Source organism: Xenopus laevis, chromosome 1L (assembly GCF_017654675.1).
Source record: "Xenopus laevis strain J_2021 chromosome 1L, Xenopus_laevis_v10.1, whole genome shotgun sequence".
In the NCBI taxonomy this organism is placed as follows: domain Eukaryota; kingdom Metazoa; phylum Chordata; class Amphibia; order Anura; family Pipidae; genus Xenopus; species Xenopus laevis.
In genome coordinates, this window is record NC_054371.1 from 205,232,093 (window position 1) to 205,259,846 (window position 27,754).

Here is a 27,754-nt window from a genome sequence, read left to right on the forward strand (position 1 = left end):
GTGGGGTGGAGGGATCTGCTATTGCAGAGGTGGCCTGGGGGGTTTGAGGGCACGTGCAGCCACAGTGGGCCCTGGACCCCCTAGTTTGACGCTGAATCTGGGACTTTCTGTTCCTTGTTTGTGTAGGTTTACTGTATAAACAAAAACATACTGATATTAAATTGCATCCAATGCAACTGACCCCTAGTGTATGTGCATGCCCATTTTAGGCACATTCCATTCCATTTCACTTTAGTCAAATGTAAGCTCCAGTAAGCTCTGTATTTTACTATGTAATAGATTGGCTGTATATAAATATAGACAAATAACAATTCTATAATGCAGAATGTCTCTGAGAAAACAAGCAACCAGCTCCCCCAAAGACAACAGACCATTGGTTGGGGTCATTCAGCTACAGAATAACCATTTGTGGTCCCAGTGATTATGCTCAGGGTACAGCAGGTAACATTTGCTTCTTTGCCAAAGCTGTTTCCAGCCGTGCCTGTGTAATCTGTGTTGCTTTCATTTCTTTCCTTCGTTGTTTCCTCAATCTTCTTCAATGATCTGAGGAACAAACGGCTCCACATAAAATCTTTAACGTAAACTTTATCTAAATATTTTACTTTCATCTATAATTCATGCATATTGCCTTAATGTGAGTTCTCCGTTCCAAAATCAATACAATGAAGCCATGCCAGAATTGTGCAATTAGCTATGGAATGTTTATTCCTCAGTGGCAGCTAAAGAAAAGGAAGCTCGTCCCATGCACATTGCAAGGGCAGAATCGAAACTATAGGAGCAATATGATGAGAAAACCTGTGACCTTCCAGAAGCTCATGCACCGTAGTCTTCCTCAGTAGAGCCCCAGGCCAGAACTTCTATGGATTAGAGAAAGGTTGTTGATTAAATGTAAAAAAAGTTATTGTTATAAAGCAATGAAAGATGTTATAAAGCAATGGCTTCTTATTGAAAGCAATAATTTGAAGTTATTCATGTAGTTATTAAATGATCAATGGATTATTTCATTATGAATCAGCTTTTAACCAACAGTGTCGGACAGGTCCAACTAAATACAAAGAAGACTCCATGGCTCTTCCCCATTTCTGTATGAGAAGAAACAGAATAAATGGAATTTCAGGGATCCTCCCCGACACAACAATTTGAAGATTCATTTATTTGAAAAAAAACTTGAGAAAAGCTTGCATACAGCCTATTATGGCATTTAACACCTTATTATTATTGAGGCGTTGAGATCACAAACCCCAGAATACGATAGAGCAGTGGTCCCTACCAGTTTCTCACCAAGCCTTCTGATTTTGCTCCCAGTGGCTTCATTTTTGGATTTCTGACTTGGAGGCAAGTTTTGGAAGCATACAGACCATGTGTACTGCCAAACAGATCCACCTGTAGTCTGCCAGTCCACATAAGGGCTTCCAAATAACCAATTACAGCCCTTATTTGGTAAACTGTAGGATTTTTTTTTCATGCTTGCGTTGCTCCCCAACTGTTTTATTTAAATTTGGCTCTTGGGTAAAAAGGCTGGGGACCCCTACTCTAGAGAATTAAAATAATTTTGATCATAGCAATCAAATTGGTCAATTCATAGGCTAATTTGATGGATTCAATCAAAGTTCTATTAAAGATTACATGGCTAGAAATCCTGAAGGATTCCCCTTTTGGTTTTCGATAAATCTGCCCATAGCATTGCCTTTGTCCACCATATCGAGCCATGCCATCCTAGTGCAGGAGATTTTGAGCATCCTTTATTATTTATTATCCTTTATTATTTTCACCTGGTGAAATGACAGTGTTCATTAGGAAGTTGAGTGCTCTCTAGCACTACCACTCAGAATTAGACCATCACCTAATACATCCCTACTTAATGGGGCTCACAAGAAGCCATTGGAATAAGGAAATTAACTAGACTATGAGCTATTTATAAACAAGGCCCTCTCTTGCTCCAGGTAGAGTCCTGCTTGGGCCCAATTTCTGAAACATGGACCCACATTTATACCTGGACCCACTTGAATCTGCTGCTTGATCCAAACAGCAATTGCCTTATCTGCATGAAACAGGAAGTGGTGTGATTGCAAATTAGAAGTGACATCATCTGAAGGTTTTGGGGAAAAAGGAGCAAAGGAGTCAAATTAGCTTATATTCCGACCTGTGACTTGTACCCGTACTGTACCTGCAGGTCCTACACTCAACCTGCCAAATACTTGTAGATACCCAACCCAGTGCCGACTCTACCTCCAGCTACATCTCAGGCTTTTAGAAAGAACCTGTTAATTTTACCAGGGAGATAAATAGTTGCTTACCATAAAACGTCCATGTCAGAAGCCAGAAATGACCATCCTGCCACAAACCACAGATTCTTCATTTCCACATTCAATTGTTGGTAATGGTGACTCCAGCTGTGGTTAGTGTGAAAAAGGGCACAAGGAAGATTAATTTCATTAACTACCTGGTCCTTCTGCTACAAGTGCTCTGAAGAACCAGAAAGTTGCAAATTGAAGGAGAATTCATTTTCACTGCTTGCCCTGTTTAGTGTGGGATTAACAAAAATCACAGATAGATAAATCAACTGACAAAAAGTATGTTAATCTCAACCACAGCTAAATTAAAATGTTTGACAATATCAAATTATATTTTGTTCTGAACCCTTGAAATGGTCTTATAGCTGCGATGCATTTGTGATTTTATTGGGAGATTCACGGGCAGAGAAGAATGCAGTGATTCATCGTCCAGATGCTGTATGGCAACTCCTTGGGCTTATCCATAATGGTATGAGACCTATTATCTGGAATCCTGTTAGTCAGATTACTTTGCAAACTGGTGATTCCATTCTCTACAGAATATTTTTATGTTTTTCTCAGATATCTAACAGTCAATCTGGTAATGTGTGAATAAGTAAGGGGGAGGTGGGGCATCACTAGAGTGCTTTGGAGGAAGTCATTCTGTTTCTTGTGGTATGAGGTAAGTAGTACTTGCATTTCTAGGATTTCCATAGTAGAATTGTATTGTCTTTTGTTTTACATCTCTGGTTAAATTATGTTCCATTTGTTCATAGTTGCTATCTGTCAGGTTTATCTGCTCTGTAATAGTATTTAGGAGTGCTCTACCTTCATTAAACCCGTGTGGGTCTCAGGTGCTGAACTGGAAGACCCTCGCCTGCTTTTTGGGTCAACTGAACATCCAGAACAAAAAATCCAGCAGCACACTCAAATTGATGCAACAATCCGTAGTGTTTTATTAGCCCATATATAAAACATATATGGGCTAATAAAACACTACGGATTGTTGCATCAATTTGAGTGTGCTGCTGGATTTCTTGTTCTAGGTTTATCTGCTTTGTTCAGTGTGTGCATGTGTGAAGTTAATTTTCAGGAGAGATAATTAGCGATAGAGTTATCTATTCTTCATTGATCTCTAGGGTGGAGAATATGTATTTTTGTCTCTTCTGGTTGCCTAGATGGTTCATCTGCATCACTGGGTTGACCTTCAGAGGAGAGGTCCTCCTCTGAGCCTGTAGTACTACATTCGCCTCAAGACTGAGAGTTATAATCCTGTTACGACGTACAGTAGGAGAGGGAGAATGTTTACGTTTTCTTTAACAGTCTCGGCTACTGATTGAGCTGAGACTGCTTGTTTGACAGCTGTATTAATTGTGAATTGAATCCACAACATGAGCTGTGAAAGGCGAGCAACGGATTTTGTGATGATACTGATGCCATTGTGGGTGTTGTATCTGAGGGCTGAGAATCCTGAGACGCATGAACCATTGCTGTAGTAATTATATTATAATCTTGTAAATAGTATAAAGGAATAAACAGCTTCCAGGCAGTAATTTATAACTGCAAAGGTTCTTTATTTTTAGCAGTTTAAAACAGTGTAAAAGCAGTGTTTTACACTGCTAAAAATAAAGAACCTTTGCAGTTATAAATTACTGCCTGGAAGCTGTTTATTCCTTTATACTATTTACTTGATTACTAAGGGAGTGTTACACAGACTCCTTGGAAATTTACAGCTATACCTTCATGACAACAACATACGCTGGGACCAGCTACTGTTTATTCTTATATTATAATCTTTTTGTGTGAGCTTCCAGTGCGCTCACACTTTTACGCACTCTAGCGATGTGCTATTACACCCTGGCGTATTGATGTCCTTGCACAAAGCTCTAAAATTTTAAAATTTGAAGGGTCTATGCCAAATTATCCAATGCCCAACTTAGGTTCTGTTTGCTGTTAGTTCATGGGTGTGATATTATTCTGATTCGTTTGTATACTATACTATATATACTATATATATATATATATATATATACTATTCTATATATATATATATATATATATATAACATACTTAAAGTTGAACTGCCACTTAGCTTAGAAAATGCTATAATTAAAAAGCAGCCCACCAACCTAGGAACTGAGGAACACTAGGGTTTTGATATAAAATACAAATTATAATGGAAGAGTACAATAAAGGATGAAAAACCTTCAGTGCAATGTCTCATATTCCGTGCAATAACTCGTTTTTTATTCAAAAAATAGCAGATAAAGCAAAATATGATGAATCCAATAATCCAGTTGACTGTGTAAACGTAAATCACATTCATGCCTATTTCTAATCGCCATCCCCAATTTTCATTTTTAAAGTCCTGTCTGTGCCCACTATGCGGATATCCCCTTCCATTCAAATGTCTACTAAAACCTATAATTAAAACACAAAATTGGCAAGGTAAAATACACCACGTACGGGTTACCAACAAAACCAACAGTTTCATTTATTGCACTCAAGTTAAACACAGTTTAAAGGGATCCAGTCATATAGAAGCACCACAAAAACATTAAACACATATGGGGTTATGTAATGAAAGGCACTAAGTTTGCCCAGGGGCAGTAACCCCTAGCAACCATCAGCAGGTAGCATTTACTAGTCACCTGTTTAAATGCAAGAATTTGAGTGCAGTAGCACTGTAATAGATGCCCATGTTGTAAGTTTTGATGCCATTCACTAAAGGTTCTTGCGTTCAAAAAAACTCTTCTTGCACTTTTGTATACTGGTAGTTGCACTATTGCATCCATTCTACCTCTTCTGCTGAAATGTGCACAGTGCCATTTACTTTAGGGAACTCTGAAGCGACTGCCACCTTGAAGATGGTTATAATTCTAAAGTTGCCTAGGGTGGGACCATACCATGGAATAATACAGTAGAAAAGGCTGCTATATATTGTACTTCAAAAATCAAACCATCAGTAACAAAATCTTTTAGGTCTTAAAGGGGACTGGTCACCCAAATAAATTATTCCAAATTCTAGTTTATCATGTCAGTCAAGCAAAATTAACTTTAATTACACTATATAAATTACTTGAATCTTGTTTCCATCAGTCTGGGAATTCATAATTATAACAAGCAGGCAGGAGCCATTTTGTGGACACTGTTATTAAGACAAGCCTTGTATCATCTCAGAATCTTGTTTGTGCACCAGAACGGGGGACCTGATGTCCATCTCCATGCACTGGCTAAACAATTAAATGATGAAGAGAACAGGGGAATGTGGGGAGAGCAGTGACATTTAGGAAGTGCTGAATGGAAAGTGAAAGTTATTGCCTGACAGCTGAGATCTTAAAATGAGCTTACAACAGCTATGAATGTTTTAATAAAAAAATAATTTGGATTTCATGTTTAATTTGAAAAGGACTTTTATTATGCAGCTTTTTATGTTTGGATGACGGGTCCACTTTTAGGCTGTTATTGCCTGCCATTTTAGCTACATTTAACAATACCTTCATTTTGCAGAGGATGTGGTCCTTTCCCAATAGGTCTCCACAGGCTCTCCTGCTGCTTATCCTTTAAGGACTAGTAACATAAATTTTTTTAAAAAAAAATTAGTTTCTACTTAATGAAACAAAAACCCACCAAGGCAGTTTTAACTTTCAATTTGCAAAGTCTTTTTTTAAGAAATTACTTACCGATTCTCTGCTTGCCCTCCTCTTCGCTACAGGGCAACAATCCATCGTGCGGTGCTCGATTTCTCCCCCCTATCTATCTCCTATAGAAGGCAGGGAGGAGAAATCGAGCACCGCACGATGGATCATTGCCCTGTTGCTGTTTCTGAAGAGGAGTGCATGCAGAGAAGTCATTTCTTAATAAAGACTTTGCGAATTGAAAGTTAAAACTGCCTTGCTGGTTTTTTTCGTTAAGAAAAAAATTATTTATTTAAAAAAAAAAAAAAAAGAAAATTATGTTACTGGTCTTTCAAGGCCACAAAGACTGGATCGACCTTATTTTGCTTACCAGCTAGGTGGCCAACCTTAAGGGTGGGCCTTAAGCCCCTGGGACAAAGCTTAGATCATATGGATGTCCTTTAGCACCCATTGGGAGAGGGTTGCATCCACAGACTGATGCACTCCTTGTCCAATGAGATTTTAAAGCTAAGCTTTAATAATAGTCGGGCACTATCATTTTAATCGCAGACAGGGGCCAACAACCTACTGACTTGGTGGGGGTGGCAATTTTGATCAGTTTATGGGCAGCTTCTGATACTTCTCTTTGTCTCACTGTACATTCATTTTTAAATTCACAAATATTCTGTGTCCCACGGAGATTCCAGATGTGAGTAGATGCTGGCAATTATAGTTTTGCTATGCCCGAGGCAAAGCATTATATATTTATTAGTACTGCACATATAATACATATTAATAATCTGCATAATGTACTGAGGCAAGAAGTATAGCTTCCACTGTCCTCTGGGAGTTATAATTCTAAGTGCTAGAGTACCTCAACCCAATAAAAATTTCAGCATCACAGTTTGTTGAGAGAGTTGTAATTCAGATTTTTCCATTTCTTCCTCTGGTTCTCTAGACTGTGTATATACTGTATAGGTTATAAGGATGCACAACATCCAGGATTCAGGAAGCCTTAGTACTCAAACCAAATCCAAACCTTTAAAGGAACAGTAAAACCAAAAAATTAAAGTATGTTAATGTAATGAAAATATTATGTACTGTTGTAGTTTACTGGTGTGTTTGCTTTAGAAAGACTACTATAGTTGATATAAACAAGCATGGGGGCAGCCATTCAAAAGTTGAAAAGGGAGAAAAGGCTCAGGATACACAGCAGATAACAGATAAGCTCAGCAGTATACAATGGGATTCTTCAAAACTTATCTGTTTTCTATTGTGTGTTCTGTGCTTGAATGGCTGCCCCCCCCTGGCTGCACAGCAGCTTGTTTATATCAACTATAGTAGTCTTTCTAAAGCAAACACATCATTTTTACCAGTGCAGGGCAACAGTACATTATACTATGTATGAGACCTTCAGAGCCCCGGGAGGGATTTTGAAACATTCTCTGTAGATATCTGATTGATTGTCAGCTAGGTAGGGCCACTATACATTTGGCCCATATGTGGCCAGCTTACTTGTTGGGTTATAGTATAATTTATTTAATTAATATTTTTTATCATATATATGTAATGGAATTGCTGGTAAATGGCACTTGCACCCAAACAAAGCAGTTTGGGTTTAACAAAAATGCATATGACTGTCAGCAACTCCCTGTCCTACAATCAGGGATCTGCTTTTTACTGACTGCAGCTCTTCCTTTTTTCAGCCAATTTAGACCTCATGCTTTTGGTGCTGAGTCAGTGACTTTTCCCCCTTCCATTTTCCCCTTTTGACATCACCTACGATCAAGCTGCAGGCAATGCCCATTTGAGTTCCTGCCCTCTAAGTCAGTACCTGCCATTGTCTCCTCTGGTTTTGACTCCCTGTTTTCTGACCCTTGGCCTGTTATTGGATTTCTGCTTGACTAAGGCCCGCCCTGATCTAGTGCCTGTTTCAAGGACTCTGTTTACTTACTGCCTGCCCTGACCCTGTCTCAGAACTTGGACTTGTTTTCTGCCTGCTTCACACATTCTGCTAAGGTCTGTGTATTTTATATTTTTTAAAAAAAATCTTTTCGTCAAGCCTCTGTATGTTTGCTAGAAGTTACACAGCACGTAGGCTCCTAACAAACAGCCATTCTGAGAGTGCCTTAGCATCAAATACAATAATCACAGAGGAGTTGTCTTTCCCAAGATAAAGATCTAAATGTAAATTGGCTAGCATCATTCTTTTTCCATTGATGATTATGTATTTGTGCCTGGAAATATCTGGATGTAAAAACATTTCTTTCCCGAAGGGTCTCCACAGGCAGTGCCAGGCCTAGCCAACCAAGCTCCCTGAGCAACCCAGCAGGCAAGTTCACACCCAACCAGCCACAAATGAGCGGTAAAGGGGTGTTGGTGAAGCACGCATGCAAGCACACTCATGCCTGCAGGGGGATCGGGAGATAAGCAGGTGGCCAGAAGATAAATTGGCAACTCGATGATGAGGGCCTAGGTTGGGGTAGGCAAAGAGAAAAAGTACATGCATAGAGCACCCTAGTTCCAGTCCAGTTTGCAGGTCCCCCATGTGATTCTATTGTTAGACTGAGGCACACAATCAGATACTGCCCTCTGTTTAACCATGTCCAAAGTGAGCAAGTTTCCTCTAGCACTGTTCAAATACTGATACAACTGACTGACCCATCAAAATATCACCACTATTCCTCTATTGGTCACTACCAGGGATTGAATCTGGTATCCGTATTTCTTGCTTTGACACCCTAAAAATTGATTGAATAAAAGGTCTCTTACACATGGGTGTTTTTTTATGCGTGTGACATGCTTTTGAAGAGCAGGTTTAAGCGCAACGAAACGCATTGACTATTTCATTAAATTTCATTCTAATTGGTTGTATTCATGAAAGTTTATTGCATTTAATTGCATTATGTCACTTTTTAGACATAACTCGCTGCATTATTTGGAGCTTGCTGTATTTTCAGAAGACAATGAAATCAAAGGTTGCATTGGGAACAAAAACCCAGCTTAATTAAAAAATGCATATTAACGCAATATATGTGTTTTTGCACGCTCAGCATGCACACATAAATGCATATAAACACCCTGTCTTAGTTTTAAAATCTGAGGGCTCAGTTGTTAACAAAGCCTATTACTTATGGGAACTCTTATCTGGAAACCAGATGTAGGGATGTGAAAATCTTAGACACCCTTACATTTTACAGACAGGCACATCCCTAGTTAAATGGACACCTCAGTGGGTCCTTATAGGGACCTTGTGCGTATGTAACCCCTGCAGTTCACACAGTGTTCACCAGATGGCACTGTGCCAGAGTATAAAAGGTTTAGGAACCATGTGCTCTGGGTCCATTGCTTTAGCCCAACCAAGCAGGCTGGAAGGGAATGGGTGGTGCTGACCCTAGGTGCCTTGGCCCTAGTAATTAGACAGCTATACTCGTTTTATAGATCACTCTAGGAGTGATAGAGAGGTTATTTAGTTGAGCAGCTCAAGGCTCCGCCGAGGAGATTAGAGGGATTAAGATCCCAGGGTATTACTGACCCAGAGTAAGGAACCAAGTGTTGAGATAGGGATGTCAGGAGTTCCCCTAGTCTGCCACTGGAAGATATCCTGAAAACTGGGCAATACCCATCACATGCTGTCAACTTATTCTCTGCTGTATATTCCCTAGCCTGTGGGGATTCAGTCTATACGTGCTGCGAGTATATGCTTCCTTTATGCTGCTGTGTATGTTCTATGCTCCATTGTGGATCAATGTGCTGACTGATCTATGTGCTATTGTTCAATAAACACAGTTATATGTTCAACTGTTAAAGAACTACTGGCGCCCATCATTGTGCTATCGCACCTAGTTACAGTTACACTACACCCTTGCCTCCACCGCGTTGCGAGGGCTTACCCCTGAGAAAGAGAGCTCATCTGTGGTCTCAGCCCACAAAGGAAAGTAGCTAAAACTGCCCTGGCACAAGTCAGTTTATTATAGCGCTACACAGATATACAGAGAACTCTGAATTATAGAAACGGCATCTCCAATAAGGACATTTTAAGCTTGTACTTGATAACAACTCAGGTCATGTTCCAAGAAGATGGAACTGCTGCTTCATTTGGAAGATTTTTGGAATTAAATTATTCAAAATATATATTTGGTTTTACAAACTCTGTTTTGTATTTTTGAAGATTTTCTCTTGTTTCAGTTAATTCTATCATTTTCAGAAAAACAAGAACAATCTTTATACTGTTGACATTTTTCCAGCTAAAAACACCCTATGAGCCCTACATTGCCTAAATGCGCGATTTTATGGTATAACTTTATATTAATTTTTCTGAAGTTAAATATATTTGCAAACCCAAACGCCTGAAGGTTATTTTTGTATCAGCAACTTGAAATCATCTTGTAATCAGAGTGTAATTGCTGCAGAAATGAAGGCATCCAGTGGTGTTCCTTATAATTGGATAGTTAGAATTCTAGAGGGAAAACATGCACTTTCAGTGCTTGATGTTTCTATTTATCTCATGTAGCGCTGCTTGGAAATGTTTAAAATTAGACTTTGTAATGAAATCACTGGAATTAAAATTTACTATTGCCTACAAAAAAATCTAGCAAAAGTAAGGAAACTTTCACATAGAGAGTTTGATCAGTCTCTGTGGATAGAATTCTTAAAGCAGTTAAATCTGACCTGACTCATATTGCAGCAAGATTTGCAAAATAGCATCTTGATCCTAATTTTGAAAAGATCATGGAAAAAATCTAAACCATTTCAGTGCAAATCATAGCAACTAAATGCACAGAAAGTGGATGTACAGAACATATCATTTGCACAGGATTTCATTAAAGTGGACCTGTCACCCAGACACAAAAATCTGTATAATAAAAGTTCTATATAAATTAAACATGAAATCCAATTTCTATTTTTATTAAAGCATTCATAGCTGTTGTAAGCTCATTTAAAAATCTCAGCTACCAATCAAATATTGTCTGCCCCTCCTCTATGCCTTAGGCATAGAGGAGGGGCAGACAATTACTTTCACTTTCCATTCAGTACTTCCTAGATGTCACTACTCTCCCCACATTCCCCCATTCTGTTAACCATTTGATTGTGTAGCCAGGGCATGGGGATGGACATCAGGTCCCCCATTCTGGTGCACAAACAAGATTCTGAGATGAGGCAAGACTTGTCTTAATAACAATTTCCACAAATTGTCTCCTGACTGCTTGTTATAATTCCCAGACTGAAGAAAACAAGATTTAAATAATTTATATTGTGTAATTAAAGTTAATTTTGCTTGACTAGTAAACCCTCAGTAATGCTGCTCTGAGTCCTCTGTCAAAAGAATCACAGCATTTCCTTCCTTCTATTGTGTACCCATGGGCTTCTGTACTAGACTTCATGTTTTCAGCTTAAAGGAGAACTAAATCCCCCCATGATGATAAATCCCCACCAGCCCCACTCCCTGCCGCACACCTGCACAGTCTTACCCCTGAATTCTGTCCCCTCTAGAAATAGCGACCGCACATGCAGAGTGCAGCGGGGCTCATGGGCACCATCTTCTTCTCTTCAGTAATCTTTTTGTCTTCTTCCTCCCCTTTGGCAATCTCTTTCAGCACATGCGCAGTTGTTGCGAACCAGAAGGTTGCTCCAACTGCGCATGCACCAATACGCCGCTCACTTTACGAAGATTACCAAAGAGAAGAAGATGGCATCTGTGAGCTAGAGGGGACAGAATTCAGGGGTAAGGCTGTGCAGGGGGAGGCAGGGAGGGGGGCCAGTGGGGACTTATCACCATGGGGGGTTTAGTTCTCCTTTAAACCTCTAGGGCTAGGGCTTGAGCATGTACAGTTTACTCCTCTTTCCCTCCATTTCCCCCCTCCCTCCTCCCCTCCCTGCTGTAATCTGAGCACAGAGCTATGAGTGAGCAGGGAGAGAATCAGGCAGGAAGTGATGTCACACCAAGCTAATATGGCAGCAGCTATCCTAAACAAACAGAGAGCTTCTAGAGCTGTTTACTCAGGTATGGTAAAGCATTCTACAGAATACATATAGAGTTCTAGCTTGCACTATTGTGGCTAATCTATTGGCAATAAACTGCTTCGGTAGCTTTCCTTCTCCTTTAATACCTTTATAATCACATGGTGTTTGGGCCAACATTGGTAACAGACCCTGCCGCTAAGCAATGAGCCAGACTTAAGATAGTTCATACTTACCAAATGTTCCTAACTTCAAGGAACACACACAAAAATAAAAATTTCAGGATGGACCTGGTGCATCTTGCCTGCTTCCCCTGGCCGTGTCCATTACATACTCTGCTCCCTGCCCACAGTGGCTGGGAAGGGGGGATTTATTTGCAACTACACAGGAGGCAGACCCTGAGGTCCAGGTCCCCTTTCCCCCTTACTTCCTCTATTGTTATGCCAGTAGAAAGTTATCCATCATTCCAGGAAACCAACCCTGAAAATATAGTGTGGAAGGCCCAGGAATGACTAATAAGGAGGTTACACTAGTGGGCAGATTTATCAAGGGTCGAAGTGAAAATTCAAATTTGAATTTTTGAATTTGAATTTTCAAGTTTTTTTTATGACCAAACGGTCAAATTCGATTAGGGAATTTTTAAAACTCAACTCAAATTTGACTATTCGCCACCTTAAACCTGCCGAATTGCTGCTTTAGCTCATGGAAGACATCCTGAAATCAATTTGGAGTTGTTTGCAGCCTTCCTGACATTCGAGTTTTTTTGCGCTGAAAAAACTCGAATCGAATTCGGGTCAATCCTATTCACCCGACTTTTAAAAATTCGATTGGTTGAATTTTGAGTTCATGTGAGTTAATGGGAGTTTTAAATAACTCCCATGAACTCGAAATTTCCAAAGTGTTCAAAGGGAGCAAGTTTCCACTAGAATTTTTCAAAGACTGATACAACTAAATGACCCATCAAAAACTCACCACTATTCCTCTATTGGTCACTACCAGGGATTGAATCTGGTATCTGTATTTCTTGATTTGACACCCTAAAAACTGAATGAAAGGGCTCTTACACATGCGTGTTTTTTTAAGTGTGTGACATGCTTTTGAGAAGCAGGTTTAAGCGCACCTAAATGCATTGACTATTTCATTAATTCCACTTAGTCATTTGAGATGTTATTTACCATCATTTTGGTTTGTCCAGTAACAACGAGTTTCCATAGAATCTGCTAGTGTAGGGGCCGCTTCCTAAGTTTTGTCATAGCCTCTACAGAGTGATGTAATAAAACTATACCAGCATAGATAGGCATTCCCTTGTACTAAGCACAATTCAGCAGGATTCTTTAAGACACACAGAGAAGTTGTTCGCCTATAGCACTCAATTTGGAAGGCATGCAATTAAACTGGAAACGCAGCAATCCAATAATAGCCATTGTACCCTTAACATTACTGTCAGTACTGTTTGTCTATATCCCAGTGAAGTCAAACCACACCATGTAATTAAAGGTTTTACATCCACTGGCTTAGTTCATTTTAGTTAGTTGTTGTCAGTCTCATTAAATGGTATTTAGTTTTTAATAATTTTATGCCATTGTATCGATTATAACTTGTCTTTCATCTGCATAAAATTTGCTGTCATGCTGTTATCATTTGTTTAACATGAAAATCAAATAAAATATTTTCAAAAAAAAATAAAAAAAATAAAAAATAAAGGGGTCGGTCACCTTTTAAGTTAACTTTTAATACGGTAACGTATAAAAATTGCCAATCCTAAGCAACTTTTCATTTGGTCTTCATTATTTTTTTTTGATAGTTTTCGAACGATTTGCCTTCTTCTTCTGACACCTTCCAGCTTTCAATAGGGGGTCACTGACCCCATCAAAAACAAATGCTCTGTAGGGCTACAAATGTATTATTATTGCTACTTTTTACACTCATCTTTCTATCCAGACCTCTCCTATTCATATTCCAGTTTCGTATCCAAATGAATGCATGGTTGCTAGGGTAATTTGGACCAGATTGCTGAAATTGCAAACTGGAAAGCTACTGAATTAAACGCTAAATAACTCAAAAAAATTATCAAAACCAGTTGCAAATTGTTTCAGAAGATCACTCTCTACATCATACTAAAAGTTAATGTAAAGGCGTTTAATGCATGCAAGGTGTTATAAGAGAATATATGGGCTATGGTGGTGCAATAGGGAGGCTTTGGCCAATCAGTCTAGGTCGGACAACTGCAACGTAGAAACACCTTCACTAGGGAAATGTAAATCACACATTCACCTCCAGACGTCCAATACAAAAGGAAAGCAGAACTGCAGCAGTGGTGTATCTCTGGTGTCAGTACATATGGAACACAGTGCTTGCATGGCTGGGTGCTACAGAATTAATGCAAATTATTCTGACCATCCACCTGAATAATAAATACAAGGCTTGTGTCATGAGTTATTGCAGGCACATCAAGCCAAAGAGTCACATCTTATTACATTTTCTAATTTATAACTGATCATATTTTCTTCTGAAATTCCTTCCCGTCACACACAGAAATCTTCTTAAAAGGCTGAGGCGTAATTGCTCATAAATTACCTTTCGGCAGACAATTAATTTTAACTACTTAAATTCAATTTGGATAATGATCTTTACTTTACTGGCACTTGTTTTTTTTGGCTCTTGCTACCGATCATAGTCATTATTCCATCTCAGTTGCATCTTTATTGGATAAAACAAAACGACTTTCTTTCATTGCGGTATAGGCGATTCACCTTGTTAAAACACTTTTCAGCTACAAACAGCTAAATGGCAAAGTAAAAGCAATACAAATATATAAGTAGACTACCTTTCCCTAAACAAATTAACCTTCAGGCATGGTGGTTATTTATACTTGCCTGTACAATTTCTATGGTGTACCTCCCTGTAGTATCTTTAGGAACAGTAACACCAAAAAATTAAAGTGTTTTAAAGGAATGACAAAATAATGTAGTGTTGCTCTGCACTGGTAAAACTGGTGTGTTTGCTTCAGAAACTCTACTATAGTTTATATAAACAAGCTGCTGTGTAGTCATGGGGGCAGCCATTCAAACACAGGCCACACAGTAGATAGCAGATAAGTTCTGAAGAATCCCATTGTATACTATAAAGCTTATGTGTTATCTGCTGTGTATCCTGAGCCTTTTCTCCTTTTTTGTAGCTTGAATGGCTGCTCTCATGGCTACACAGCAGCTTGTTTATATAAACTATAGTATAAAATGAGCAGCAATCTAAATAACGATGCTCAATGAGCATTGGGTCTATATTTTCAGATTCTTATCCTGGAAGTACACTAAGGGGGCGATTTAGTAATGTTCTTTTTCTTTTTTCTTTTCCGTGATTCAAAATTTTTAGTGCCTAAAAACCGGGTATTTAAATAGTCTAAAACCACAAGTTTTCATAAGTGTAAAAAACCTTGAAAACGTCTAATATAAAACTACAGCATCTAAAAGATAGTGAAGTCGTGTAGAAGTCAACGAGAGCTGTCCTAATCAAATTGTAAAATATTAGATTACTTTGAATTTCTAGAATCTTTTTGGGGTTTTTTTTTTTGCTTATAATTGCAAAAGGTATTCATTCCACACGTTTATTCATTTGTTCTTTTTGTAATTTGAGAGAGTATTGCAGAGTGTTGGGTAACAGCAAAAAAAGAAAAGGGGGGTACCCTGCAGGTTTGGTCGTGGGTAGGATTTTTAGGTGCTGGTACAGATGGGGTTCACGGGTCATGGGTCTCATCTATATTTCTTATATTATGTTATCTATATTAATTTACGCCTTTAAATATTGTTAACACTTTTTTCCTGCCCTGCCCACTTCTGATGATGTCACTTCCAGTTTACAGCAGCAGCACTTCCTGTTTAAGTGCTGTCAGCGGGTTGCAGATTGGGTTTCGATAAAGCAGTTACAGGTCATACACTGTACCGTGTCCAAGAGGATAAAAATGCCGGCTCCAGGTCCAGGTTGGGTCCAGGTTAGGGTTGCCACCTGTCCGGTTCGGACCCAGACAGCCTGTTTTTTTGAAGGGCTGCCCGGGTCAAAACTGCCTGCTGCTTTTCCAAATTAGGAAAACCGGACAGGATTTCCTAAGATTTATGTGGCAATTGGCAATCGCTGACCGCCACGTCATAGCCCCACCCCTGACATAGTTACAAACCCAGTCGCATCACAGACCCGCTGCATTATGTTGAGGCCCCACCTCCAACACATCACACCCCGCCCCCCCGCCTGGAGTTCCACCGCACAGAAGGTGGCGACCCTAGTTCGGGTTTAAAAACAAAATGGTTCACTGCAGGACTCTGCTCTTTGGATTTTTTAATAAATAACGAACCATTTGTCATAGAAAAACCTTTTAAAATGACACAAAAATGAATTCTGATAAATAAGGCCCTCAGTTGTATCTTCAAGATATCTGGTCCAGGGGATGGCACTGCTATTACTTACAAACTGGAAATTTCTATGTCAGTTTTGGCAAGCAGTTATTTACTACAACTCCCAGCATTCATAGGGTGATTTCCCCCCTGGAGTCAGGTGTTGCCTGATGGTCCAGAAACCAATAACAGCCAGTGGCAGCAGTTACATTGTGCTTCTCTGGTGCCATTACAATAAAGAAATATCTGATTGCTATATGTTATTATATATTATATTATATAGTTATTATATGTTATTGGTCTTGGATAAACATTGCCCATTTGCCTTTGCAGCTTTTATGGGATTTAGTTACATCGTCACAGCATTTTCTGCTTCTGAATCACTGAATGATTGCTTAAATAGGTGTTCATGTAAATCTAACCCGATTCTAATGGTGTTCTACCCACTTAAGCATAAATGACAGAATGCAGTACACACATGGAAGAACATTAAACCTGAGGTTTAAATTTTCTGTATGCAATAACTGGTGCAAAACATAAACAGTTGATATCTCCATTTGAGTGACATAGGAATATATATTTATTTATACAGTATGTAGATAAAGTTTTCTACATACTGCAGTCACTTATTTAGAACCTACTCCCATCCTCTAAGCTTAACTTTTTGAAATGCTGAGGGTGTATTATCACAGAGGAAAGCCAAATACAGGTATGGGACCTGTTATCTAGAATGCTCGGGACATGGGGCTTTCTGGATAATGGATCTTTCCATAATTTGGATCTCCATACTTGGGGAGGCACATTTATCAAGGGTCGAATTTCTAATTCATGCGAGTTTTTTTTTTAAATTTAAAACCATAAAATCCCATGAATTCAAAATCTGATCAATGGAAATTTATTAATAAAATAAAAAAATTTCACCTCGGACAAATTGAATCGACCTGAAAAACTCGAATCAAATTCGACACGAACTTGCAAAAAATGCAATTCGAATTAAAAAACTTGATTCGAGTTTATTTCTCAGAAAAAAACTCGAATGTCAGGAAGGCTGCAAACATCACCAAATTGATCCCTGGACCTCTCCCATTGACTTATACAGTAATTCAGAAGGTTTAAGGTGGCGAATAGTAGAATTCTTAAAGGGCCAGAGTATGATAAATCTCGAAATTCATAATTCGAAGAGTTTTGACCAAGAAAAAAATTAGAAAATTCGAATTTAAAATTTCACTTCGACCCTTAATAAATCTGCCCTTAAGTCTACTCAGGGCCACTTCTGCAATGAGGCAAAGTGAGAACCTTGCCTCAGACGTTAGTGAGTGGCCAGTTACAAGGGGCAGCAAAAAGTTGCTTTAAGATCTCGAAGTTCCGCTTTTGAAACTGGAAAGCTAGTCCACAGAGCTCATTGCACTAGAGATCTAGTCCCCCTTTGACCCCCTCTGAAGCTAAAGTTTTAAGCATGGAGCGGGATAGGGTGGGCGGCAGGCCTAGGATCGTCCCCTGAGTCTACTAAAAAAAATCAATAAACCCAATAGAATTGTTTTGTCTCCAATAAGGATTATTTCCTAGTTATGATCAAGTACAAGGTAATGTTTTATTATTACATAGATAAAGGAAATCATTATATAAAATGTGAATTGTTTGATTAAAATGGAGTCTACAGGAGACAGCCTTCCCATAAAGGGATAATGGGTTTTCACATAACAAATACCTGTACTAAAAAATTACATCCCCCTAAAACTCTTGGCATAGGGGGATTAACCATATACATTTTTTATTATTTTTTATTATTGCAACACTAAGATAAATGTGCATGCCTGATGCTCTTACCTCCAAATCCTCTAAACATCCTATTGCTGTTGGGTAGTGGCCATTTGGAATAATTTGTTCTTTGGAAACATTCTTTCCTTTTCGAATATTCATTAGGGAAAAAGGCAAGAGATGATTTGTTCAAGTCTGTGAAATGAAATATGGGAAAACAGCACAAAATCACTTTTAACATTTATAGATAAAATCTGCGTTATGACTATTGCACGGACAAGTTCCAAGTAAAATGGTGCTATTTTGTATGAACAGAACTCTCCTAATAAGGAACGCTGCACATTCTTGGCACCTCTTGGATTGGTATGTTCCTTAAGATACACCAATATGGCATTGGGTTGAAAGATCATATTTATATTTGTAGCCGCATCTTATATATAATGATGTTCAGACACGGTATGGCCAAATGCAATGAAACTTCTAAGGGACCATGCACTCATCCAGAAGGACATCAACAACCAATCTGCTTCAAAGAAACAAGTGAGGCTCATTTATCAACAATGGGCAAATTTGCCCAAGGGCATTTACCTATAACAGCCAATCAGTGATTAGCTTTTTGATGCCAGCTGCAAGTAGGACAATGAATGCAGCAATCTGATTGGTTGCCATGGGTTACTGCCCATGGGCAGATTTGCCCAGTGTTGATAAATGACCCCCAATGAGAAGAATCAAGCAAAGCAAGGACAGGACTTGCCTCTCATCCAACTACTTTTTGTATACAAATTGGTCCCTGCCCACAAAGGCCCACCAATCTATCTGAATAATCAGATTTTGTATTCCATACAAGCAAATGAAACAAAACGTGTACCTAGAGCTTCAATCTGCCATCAGTGTATCCATATATTACAGGCTGGCCTATGTAACACTGAGATTTCTCCATTCTATAGTACTGCATGATTTCTTAGCAAAGCGTTTTTACAAAGGCAAAAACATAAGAGTTTCTCAGGGGCAGATTTGTCAAGGGTCAAATTTCGACGCAATGGGACTTTTTTTGAACTCCCATAACTTCGAAATTCGAATAAGAAAAGACTAATCGAAATTTATTTTAAAAAAGTTTTTAACTTTGGGTGAATAGGCTGCATTCAAATCATTTGAATCGATTTTTTGGGCTAACCTAGCTAACCATTGACATTGCAGCATACCATGCAGCATACCACTATTTTAAGACCTAATATCATATTTCTCAGACAACACTGAGTGGGTTTTTACTAAACATTTAATTTATCTGGCTGGGCTTTTTTGGGCAAAAACTTAAATTTTTAAAGAGATTTATTAAGCCCTAATGCTGCAAAAAGCCAGGATACAAATGCGCCATCCCAGACCTGTCGAGGTCATCTATACAGGCCCGGATTTGTGGTGAGCCCACAAAGGCCCCAGCCTAGGGCGGAAGAATTGTAGGGGCGGCATGCCGCCCAGCCGCTTGCTACGGAGCACTGGGGACGCGCAGGTCTGTGCTGGGTTAAACTCGATAATCCGATAAATTTGGAAACTGAAAACTGGCAGTTAGGCAGGTTAATATAGAGTTAAAAGGTTGAACTTGATGGACGTGTGTCTTTTTTCAACCTAACTTACTACGTTACTATGTAAGTGATCACATACTTCCAGTGCACCCACACCAACGTTGGTTATAATAATATTGGTGAAACAATTAAAGCCTCAAAGCTTCGCCAAAGCTTTTGCACAATGGTTTTCACATACAGCAGTCAATGCAATAAAAGCATTAGCTCTCTTATGTTTCAGATATATTGTCTAGTTACCTTAGTGACAATGCACAAACACACAAAGCAGGTCCTCTGGTATAGATACACAGTGTGAATGATTTCATGGCAAACTAGACATGTACATGTCACCAACAGGAGGGTGAAAGCACCTGGACTGGAGAAGTCACTGTATATTTTTCAACACAAGGGATGATGAGATCTAACGATGCAAGCAAACATGTTTTGTTTTATGAGATACTTAATTAACACGTAAATAACAAATTGAATTGTGCAAGGAAATACTGTATTACCAGACTGAAAACACACTTGTGCAACTGTCGTTCTATAGAGTGGGCATATCATCTTTGTCGGATTGTCTTTGGCAATTGTTCGCAAACATGGTTCACAGAATATGCGCTGACAAGGATTGCACATGTAAGGAATAAAGTAAACGTCCAAGCAAACTGCACAGATGTAGCTTTCCTTTTCCATAATATGCTCATTCTCTTCATCCGTACTGTCGTTGACTTCGGCAGTCTGCAAAAGAAAAAAAAAAAAATAAGAAAATTAAAAAAAATGAATCAGTACAAATATCAATAGGAGACATTATTTTTGCACAGCCAGCAATTGTGACATGGGCTGGTATTGACTTGTAAGAGGATACTGGTGTACAGTCACTGTTTGTGAGGTCATTTAACATAGGCTTAACAGGCAATCGACAGGCAGTCACAGTCATTTGAAAACCAGTTATTACATAGTGGTAGTGGAAATACGATTGAGGGAGAAGCAGTAGTTAGAAAGGCACAGTGTTGCATTAACGACCCCCACAAGCAAGCATTATGAAGTAAAAGAGTCAATCGTTTTACTACGATCAATAATAAGTGCTGCAGGCCATATCAATCACAAATGATAGCATCTTGGCATGTTTAAGAATTTATATTAAACACCAGGATAGCTCATAGTAAGAGCCACCTTAATGGACATTGAGGACACGTGTCCAAACAAAGCAGAATCAGAATACTTCTAATAGCAAGTAGCTGGCTAAGATGATGGCTGGGAATTGCACTCACTAAATGCCCCTTTGTCTTATGAAGATGGGAAAAAAGACACAACTATTTGGCTTCTATGGGAGGTGATCCCCAACCTCTTGGATGTTGCTTCCAGTTGCCTCAATGCAAGTGCTTATTTTAAAATTCCTGGCTTGGAGTTTTGGTTGCATACAAACCAAGTGTCAAAGAGTGCCTCTTGAAGGCTCCCAGTCCACATAGGGGCAACCAATGGCCAATCACAGCCTTATTGGACACCATATAAAGCCATAGCTGCAGCTGACTGACATGAATTTTTACCATATACAGTACTTACCAGAGCCGACTAGATCTTTCTATTACTTATTTTTAGGGTCGGACTGGGTCGTCAGCCCCGGCTCTCGTGGGCCCTCAGGCCCAGCCTCACTCCCTGTCACTGGTGCCCTGAACCTCCTCCCCCTGGCCCGGTTGCATTAGTTAAAGGGTACAAGTGCGTGCGCTGGTGGGGTACGATCGTGCAAGGGGTGCATTCGCATCAGGTGCGGGGTCCAGAGGGGGCCCCTGAGACAGCAGCCTCAGTGGGCCCTTGGCCCCACAGTCAAACCCTGCTTATTTCTAATACTGGTATAATCATACACATTGTAAACACCCCACAATTACTCACCTAGCGCTTGAGCACCCATCTAGTTTGGATTCCCTTGCATGTATTCCATTGCTTTGCCAACGTTTGTGTCACTGGCAAACCCAGAGACATTGTTAGCCAATGACCAAGTCTAAGTAGCCATTTGTTAAGAAAATCAATCAGCCTAGAGAATACAAGTGGTTTTATTACAGAGCCATGAACTAGAGTCCTGCAGGGGGTTGGGCACCTGCGGGTTACCCGCAGGAAAATCGGGTACCTTGCAGAATGAGGGTAGGCTTTTCAGGTGCAGGTATAGATGCGGGTCTGTAGGGTCGGGTTGCGGGTCTCTTCCTGCTGCAGCTTTCCCTCCACTTGTCTCCCCCTCCCATCTGACTTCAGGCACAGCTCTCTTACATCACACTGCGCGCTTCTGTCCCTCTCCCTCTCGGCTATCGTCCAACTTATGATGATGGAATTTCCGTTTTGCAGCAACATCACTTCCAGTTTGATGGTGGTCAGCGGGTTGCGGATAAGGTAGTTGTGGGTCCAGGTCTGGTAGCGGATCAAAGAGGGTGAATATGCGGGTTAGCAGTTTGGTTTGTGGGTTTGGGTTGGGACCGGGTCTTAGAAATTGTTTCTGCACAGGACTCTACCATAGACTACACCACTTACAGGTTAATTCGATATTTATGAATCGTATTAGACTGCACAGCTATGGAGTCTGAATTAGACCGACACCAAGTTTTCCAATATGTTTGCACATGCTCATTCCTTTATAGACTAAGATGAGCTGCATTCTTTTGCTGTTCTACATTTCAACAGATGAATTTCTAGCTGTATGGCTCTCATTTGTAATCGGAAGCTCAGTGATTAATGTTCATTGTGAACTGTACCTTCTGTGTGAAATGTTCCTCTAAATTACCTTTAGGTGCAGTTTCCATTGCAATTACATGCTCTGTTTCAGATGTATATCCAGCTGCTGTGCATTGACTATAAAATTATTTTATATATGCATAATTGGATCCTTGTATGGAAACAAACTTCCACGTAAAAAAAAGGTCCCCAGCTGAGGTCTACCGAACCGTATTCTTAAGGATCAATTCAGTCCCCCAGGTGGAGAACTTTACACAACATTGCTTGAGAAATAAACTGTGCACAGCATTGCGTGTAGGGATGCACTGAATCCAGGATTCTGTTTGGAATTCAGCCAGGATTCGGACAAATCCTTCTGCCCGACCGAACCGAATCCGTATCCTGATTTGCATATACAAATTAGGGGCGGGGAGGAAAATTGCGTGACTTTTTGTCACAAAACAAGGAAGTAAAAATGTTTTCCCCTTCCTAACCCTGATTTGCATATGCAAATTAGGATTCGGATTCAGTTCGGTATTCTGCCAAATCTTTCGCGAAGGATTTGGGGGTTTGGCCAAATCCAAAATAGTAGATTAGGTGCATCCCTAATTGCGTGAGAAATAAACTGGAAAGGACATATTTATAAAGATGCAATAAACAGTGCAAAAACCATGTTTCTTCTTCCATATCGAATTAGTCTGCCCAGCTCAGTTTGCACAAAAAATAAAGTATTAATACAGAAAAAAAATACTCCAGTCTCAATTTTTTTTAAATGGCTGAATATAATACATATAGGTATTGATACTTGTAGTCCTAATTTACCATACATAAAAATTCCATAGTTCAATTAACTGAAGGAAGCATTCAGTTCAGTTGGTCTGCCTATGTTAAAATACATTGATCAAATCAAGTCAATTTAGGGGCAGATTTATCAAAATGGGAGATCAGAGCTCACTACAAAAATATTCACTTGCTTTTTATTCATTCCTATGGGATCTTTAGAATTGTTTTTTTCAAATTGGTTACTCTATCACCCATTGACAAATGCAATTCTAAAAATCCCGTAGGAATTAACAGTGAGTTAATGTTTCTGTGGTAAGCTCTAAGATTTATGACTTGTAAAAACCACAAAAACTTTAATACAAAACTTCAGCAAGTAAAAGCAGTCAAGGTGCCCCTCCTGGGATGTAATTGAAGTCACCAGCGATGTTTAAAATAATATTTTTGCCAATGTTTAGCGCTACTTGCAATGTAAAATCATTCGCTCACTATCGCTAAGCAAAGGTTAGAGTTAACACCTGCTCTGGAGTTAAATAATATGTTGCAAAAACCACTTTGTGATTGCGAATTTTTATTACATACACTCTGCGCATGTTCACAAAAACAGTTTTGCGGCAAACTGAGGTCTGAAATTGGTCAAAAAGTGAAACAATGAAAATCAATGGCCTTTGCAAACTTCTTTTGCGCTAAAGAAACATTCTACATTAGAGGTTTTCAGATTTTCGCTAGTAATTGTTCAAAAATTCACATTTTTAGAAGGTTTGAGAAGTTTTTGTATCACTATTTGGATTGCTCGGCGTTTTTTATATTTAGATCTTTTCAAGGAGAATTCAATCGTAAAGTAAAAAAACCCTACCCCCCTGCATAGACCCCCCTCCCCTATAGCCTAGATGCTACCTTGCGCAAATGCCCCAAGCTCTTTACTTACCCCTCGGTGCAGATTCTGTCCAGCGGAATTCACGGCAGCCCTTTTCTTCTCTTCTGTAATCTTCGGGAAGTACGGTAAGTGCCATATCGGCGCATGCACAGTTGGAGCAATTTTCTGTTTCGCATGCACCGAAAGTCACGGAAATTGCCAAAGCACCGCTCTCATTCCGAAGATTACCGGAAGATGGCTGCCATGAACGCCACTGGACAGAATCTGCATGAGGGGTAAGTAAAGATTTTTGGGCATTTGCCCGGGGTAGCAACTAGGCTGGGGGGGGGGTCTATGTAGGGTAGGGGGCTAGGTTTTTTTTACTTTACGGTTGAATTCTCCTTTAATAAATTACATGGTGTTCATTGGTTTAAAGGAAAACTATACCCCCAAAATGAACACTTAAGCAACAAATAGTTTATATCAAATTGAATGACATATTAAAGAATCTTACCAAACTGGAATATATATTTACATAAATATTGCCCTTTTACATCTCTTGCCTTGAACCACCATTTTGTGACTCTATCTGTGCTGCCTCAGAGATCACCTGACCAGAAATACTACAACACTAACTGTAACAGGAAGAAGTGAGGAAGCAAAAGGCAGAACTCTGTCTGTTAATTGGCTCATGTGACCTTACATGTGGTTTGTATGTGTGCACAGTGAATCTTACGATCTCAGGGGGCGGCCCTTTTTTTTTTAAAACGGCAATTTTCTATTTATGATTACCCAATGGCACATACTACTAAAAAAGTATATTATTATGATAATGGTTCATTTACATGAAGCAGGGTTTTACACATGAGCTGTTTTACTCAGTATCTTTTAATATTCATGCCATTAGCAGAGCGACGTTTCGGCTATTCCAGCCCTTTAAAGGGCTGGAATAGCTCTGCTAATGGCATGAATAAATAAACATTGATTCACATATCGGTGAATATATGCTGGAATTATTGATTTACAGTGGAGTTTTTCCTTGGGCAGAGAGGAACACAGCTGTGCACCCAACGCTGCAAAAGGCGATTTAGTGTAAGTGCGGCACCTTACTGATTTGATTTGAATTAACTTACCTGAAACCCCGGGCCAGTGCTCCTATCAGCAGAAAACTGCACCGGCCCGGGTTATTCCAGCGAGCTTCCAGCTTCTTCTTTCTTCTTGTAGCTGCGCATGCGCATCAGAATGAAAAGCCGAACTTTAACTAAAGAGTCAGCTTTTTCATTCTACTGTGCATGCGTTTGCCCCGAGTGGTAAACAACTTTCCTTCTCCTTTCATGTGGTTAAAGACAGAAGGAAAATGGAATGGCTGTAAACTACTTCTTAGCAAATATATCTATTAGTACATACCCCTTGTAAGCAAAAAGAGATGAAAAACACAAGATAAAATATGAAAATATAAAAAAAGAAAAGGGCATTGCAGCGCAGATAAAATAAACCCCAAACTAATTTTTGAAATGGTATTGGATGATGAGAGCAGGGAAAAACTAGAAATTTTTATAAATTTTTCTACAATTTACACAACTGAGCAACCATTTAACGGAGGCTTCTTTTTTACCACAGTACAATTCTGAGGAGGAAGTTCAAAAGAGATTAGTACATGAAAGTAAACAAAAGTCCAAACCTCCCTCAAAAGAGCTTAGCTCTTTGATGGCAAAACCACATATTTCCAGGATTCCCTAATGTCTGGCATGGTGCAGAGAGATTGGCATATTGCTAATATAGTGCGTATTTCAAAAAGAGATTCTTAGCCTAAAAACTATAGTTTGACATCAGTAGTAGGAAAGCTATTGGAAGGGGTAATAAGATATTGAAATATATTGCTAGTATTACATTGCCCACTATGGGTTTCTAGTGTTTAATAATATATAGATCTTGCAAAACAAATTTATTTGTCTACTGTGTACTTGGGTAAAAATAAAAAGTTCTAGGTCTACACTAAATGGGAGTGTGTTAGTATACTTAATTAAGAAGGATTTAGGTGTTTTTGTGAATGATAGACTATGAGAATTTAGGCAGTCAGTCAGTGGCAACTAAAGCAAGTAAAGTACTTTCTTGCATAAAAAGGTCATTGATCTGAGGGATGAAAAAAGGCACTTGCAAAGGGACTAGATTAGTCTATACAAGTACAGCAGAAACCAAACTTTCACTTGAAGCAGCACAAACGGTTATTTGCGCTTATACCTTCCTTAAAGAAGAACTAAACCCTAAAAATGAAAATGGCTAGAAATGCCATATTTTATGTACTGAACTTATTGAACCAGCCTAAAGCTTCAGCATCTCAATAGTGGTAATGATCCAGGCCTTCAAATTTGTCATAGGAGTTTCCCATCTTGAATCTTGGCATGTGCTTCGAATGCTTTGAGCAACTTTAAGCGTAGGGGTCTTCGCAAACCATCAAGCACAAAATGAGATTTACCTGTCATTTAAGTTGATGCTACAGGGCTGATTATTAAATTATTATGCTAATTAAACTGGTGTCTGAGCTGTCTTGTACCAATAATCTGAACAATATTTCTGGGCTATTTCTTTACTTAAGCATTAGTTCTCCTTTAATGTTGAGTTTTTTTTTACCTCAAATGAACTTGATTGACCTCTCAACTCCAATGGCAAAAACATGATTCTGCGAGTTCGAGTCCCAATAACTTGAACTCAAATAGCTTGAATCATTTGAGTTTTTGGGCAAAACCCGAGAAACCCCTGAAAAAAACCTCAAACATCAAGCAGGCTGTTAACTTCTTCAGATGTTCCAAGGACCTCTGCCATTGAATCCTACATGAACTTGATAGGTTTTAGGAGGTGTATTTTCGCATTCGAGTTATTTCCAAGGTATAAATAAATCTTGAATTTGCAAGTTTTTTTAAAAACTCGGTTGATTCGAGTTTTTTTTAACCCCCAAATGTGAGTTTACTCAAATTTTCGTGGAACAAACAACTCGAACCTTAAGAAATCTGCCCCTAAGAGTGACTTGGATAAATCCTTGGACAAGCATAATAACCAGGGATATATATATATATATATATATATATATATATACACATATACACACACACACATGCAGGAACACTCACTGGACTCTTCTTAATGCAAACAAAATAAGTTATTTATTGAAGACTCAACGTTTCGATCCCACACAGGGATCTTCATCAGGAGAATACAGAACAAACAACCAGAGACCTCATGGTCCCACAGAATTTAAACCCCAGACGTTTTTTGGCCCGGACTGGCAATCTGTGGGTTCTGGCAAATTTTCAGGTTAGAAGTAGTGTAGGACCACGCACACCCTGTGGGAATTAAGAGATGCCTGGTGCACAAGGGTAGAGGCTCGGCAACCTCACAATAGGATACACATCGGCGACATCCGATGGCACACAGGTCTACAGGAATTCTTCCAAAAATTCTTTATTTACGGATTGCAAATGCAACGTTTCGGGGAACAAAAATCCCCTTTGTCAAGCATACGAATTCAGAAAAAAAGTGCATACATATAGCCAAATAAATGATTCAATTAGTGTGTCATACAAAGTTGTCCAATCGTGTAAAATAGTTAATTATCCAATCAAAAAGAGTGAAAATGCAGCACAATACACCCACTTTTTTTAAAAAAATTACACAATTCCAATAAAATGGTAAATGTCTAGTTTAAAAAGACTTTTTATAAAACAAGTGCAATATTAATGGATACAATATAACTACTATGTGAAGTGATCCAATAAATTACATAAAATACACAATATCTGCAAATACAAAAAACAGGTGTATATTCAGGACTACTACCTCCTAAAAATAATTATAGTTTAGAAAAAAT

At 39.1% G+C, this 27,754-nt stretch overlaps 1 pseudogene; it reads right to left on the reverse strand.

The window, feature by feature from the left end:
• Positions 1-383: 383 nt before the first annotated feature.
• LOC108695766 overlaps positions 384-27,754 on the reverse strand; it is a 47,071-nt pseudogene continuing 19,700 nt past the window's right edge.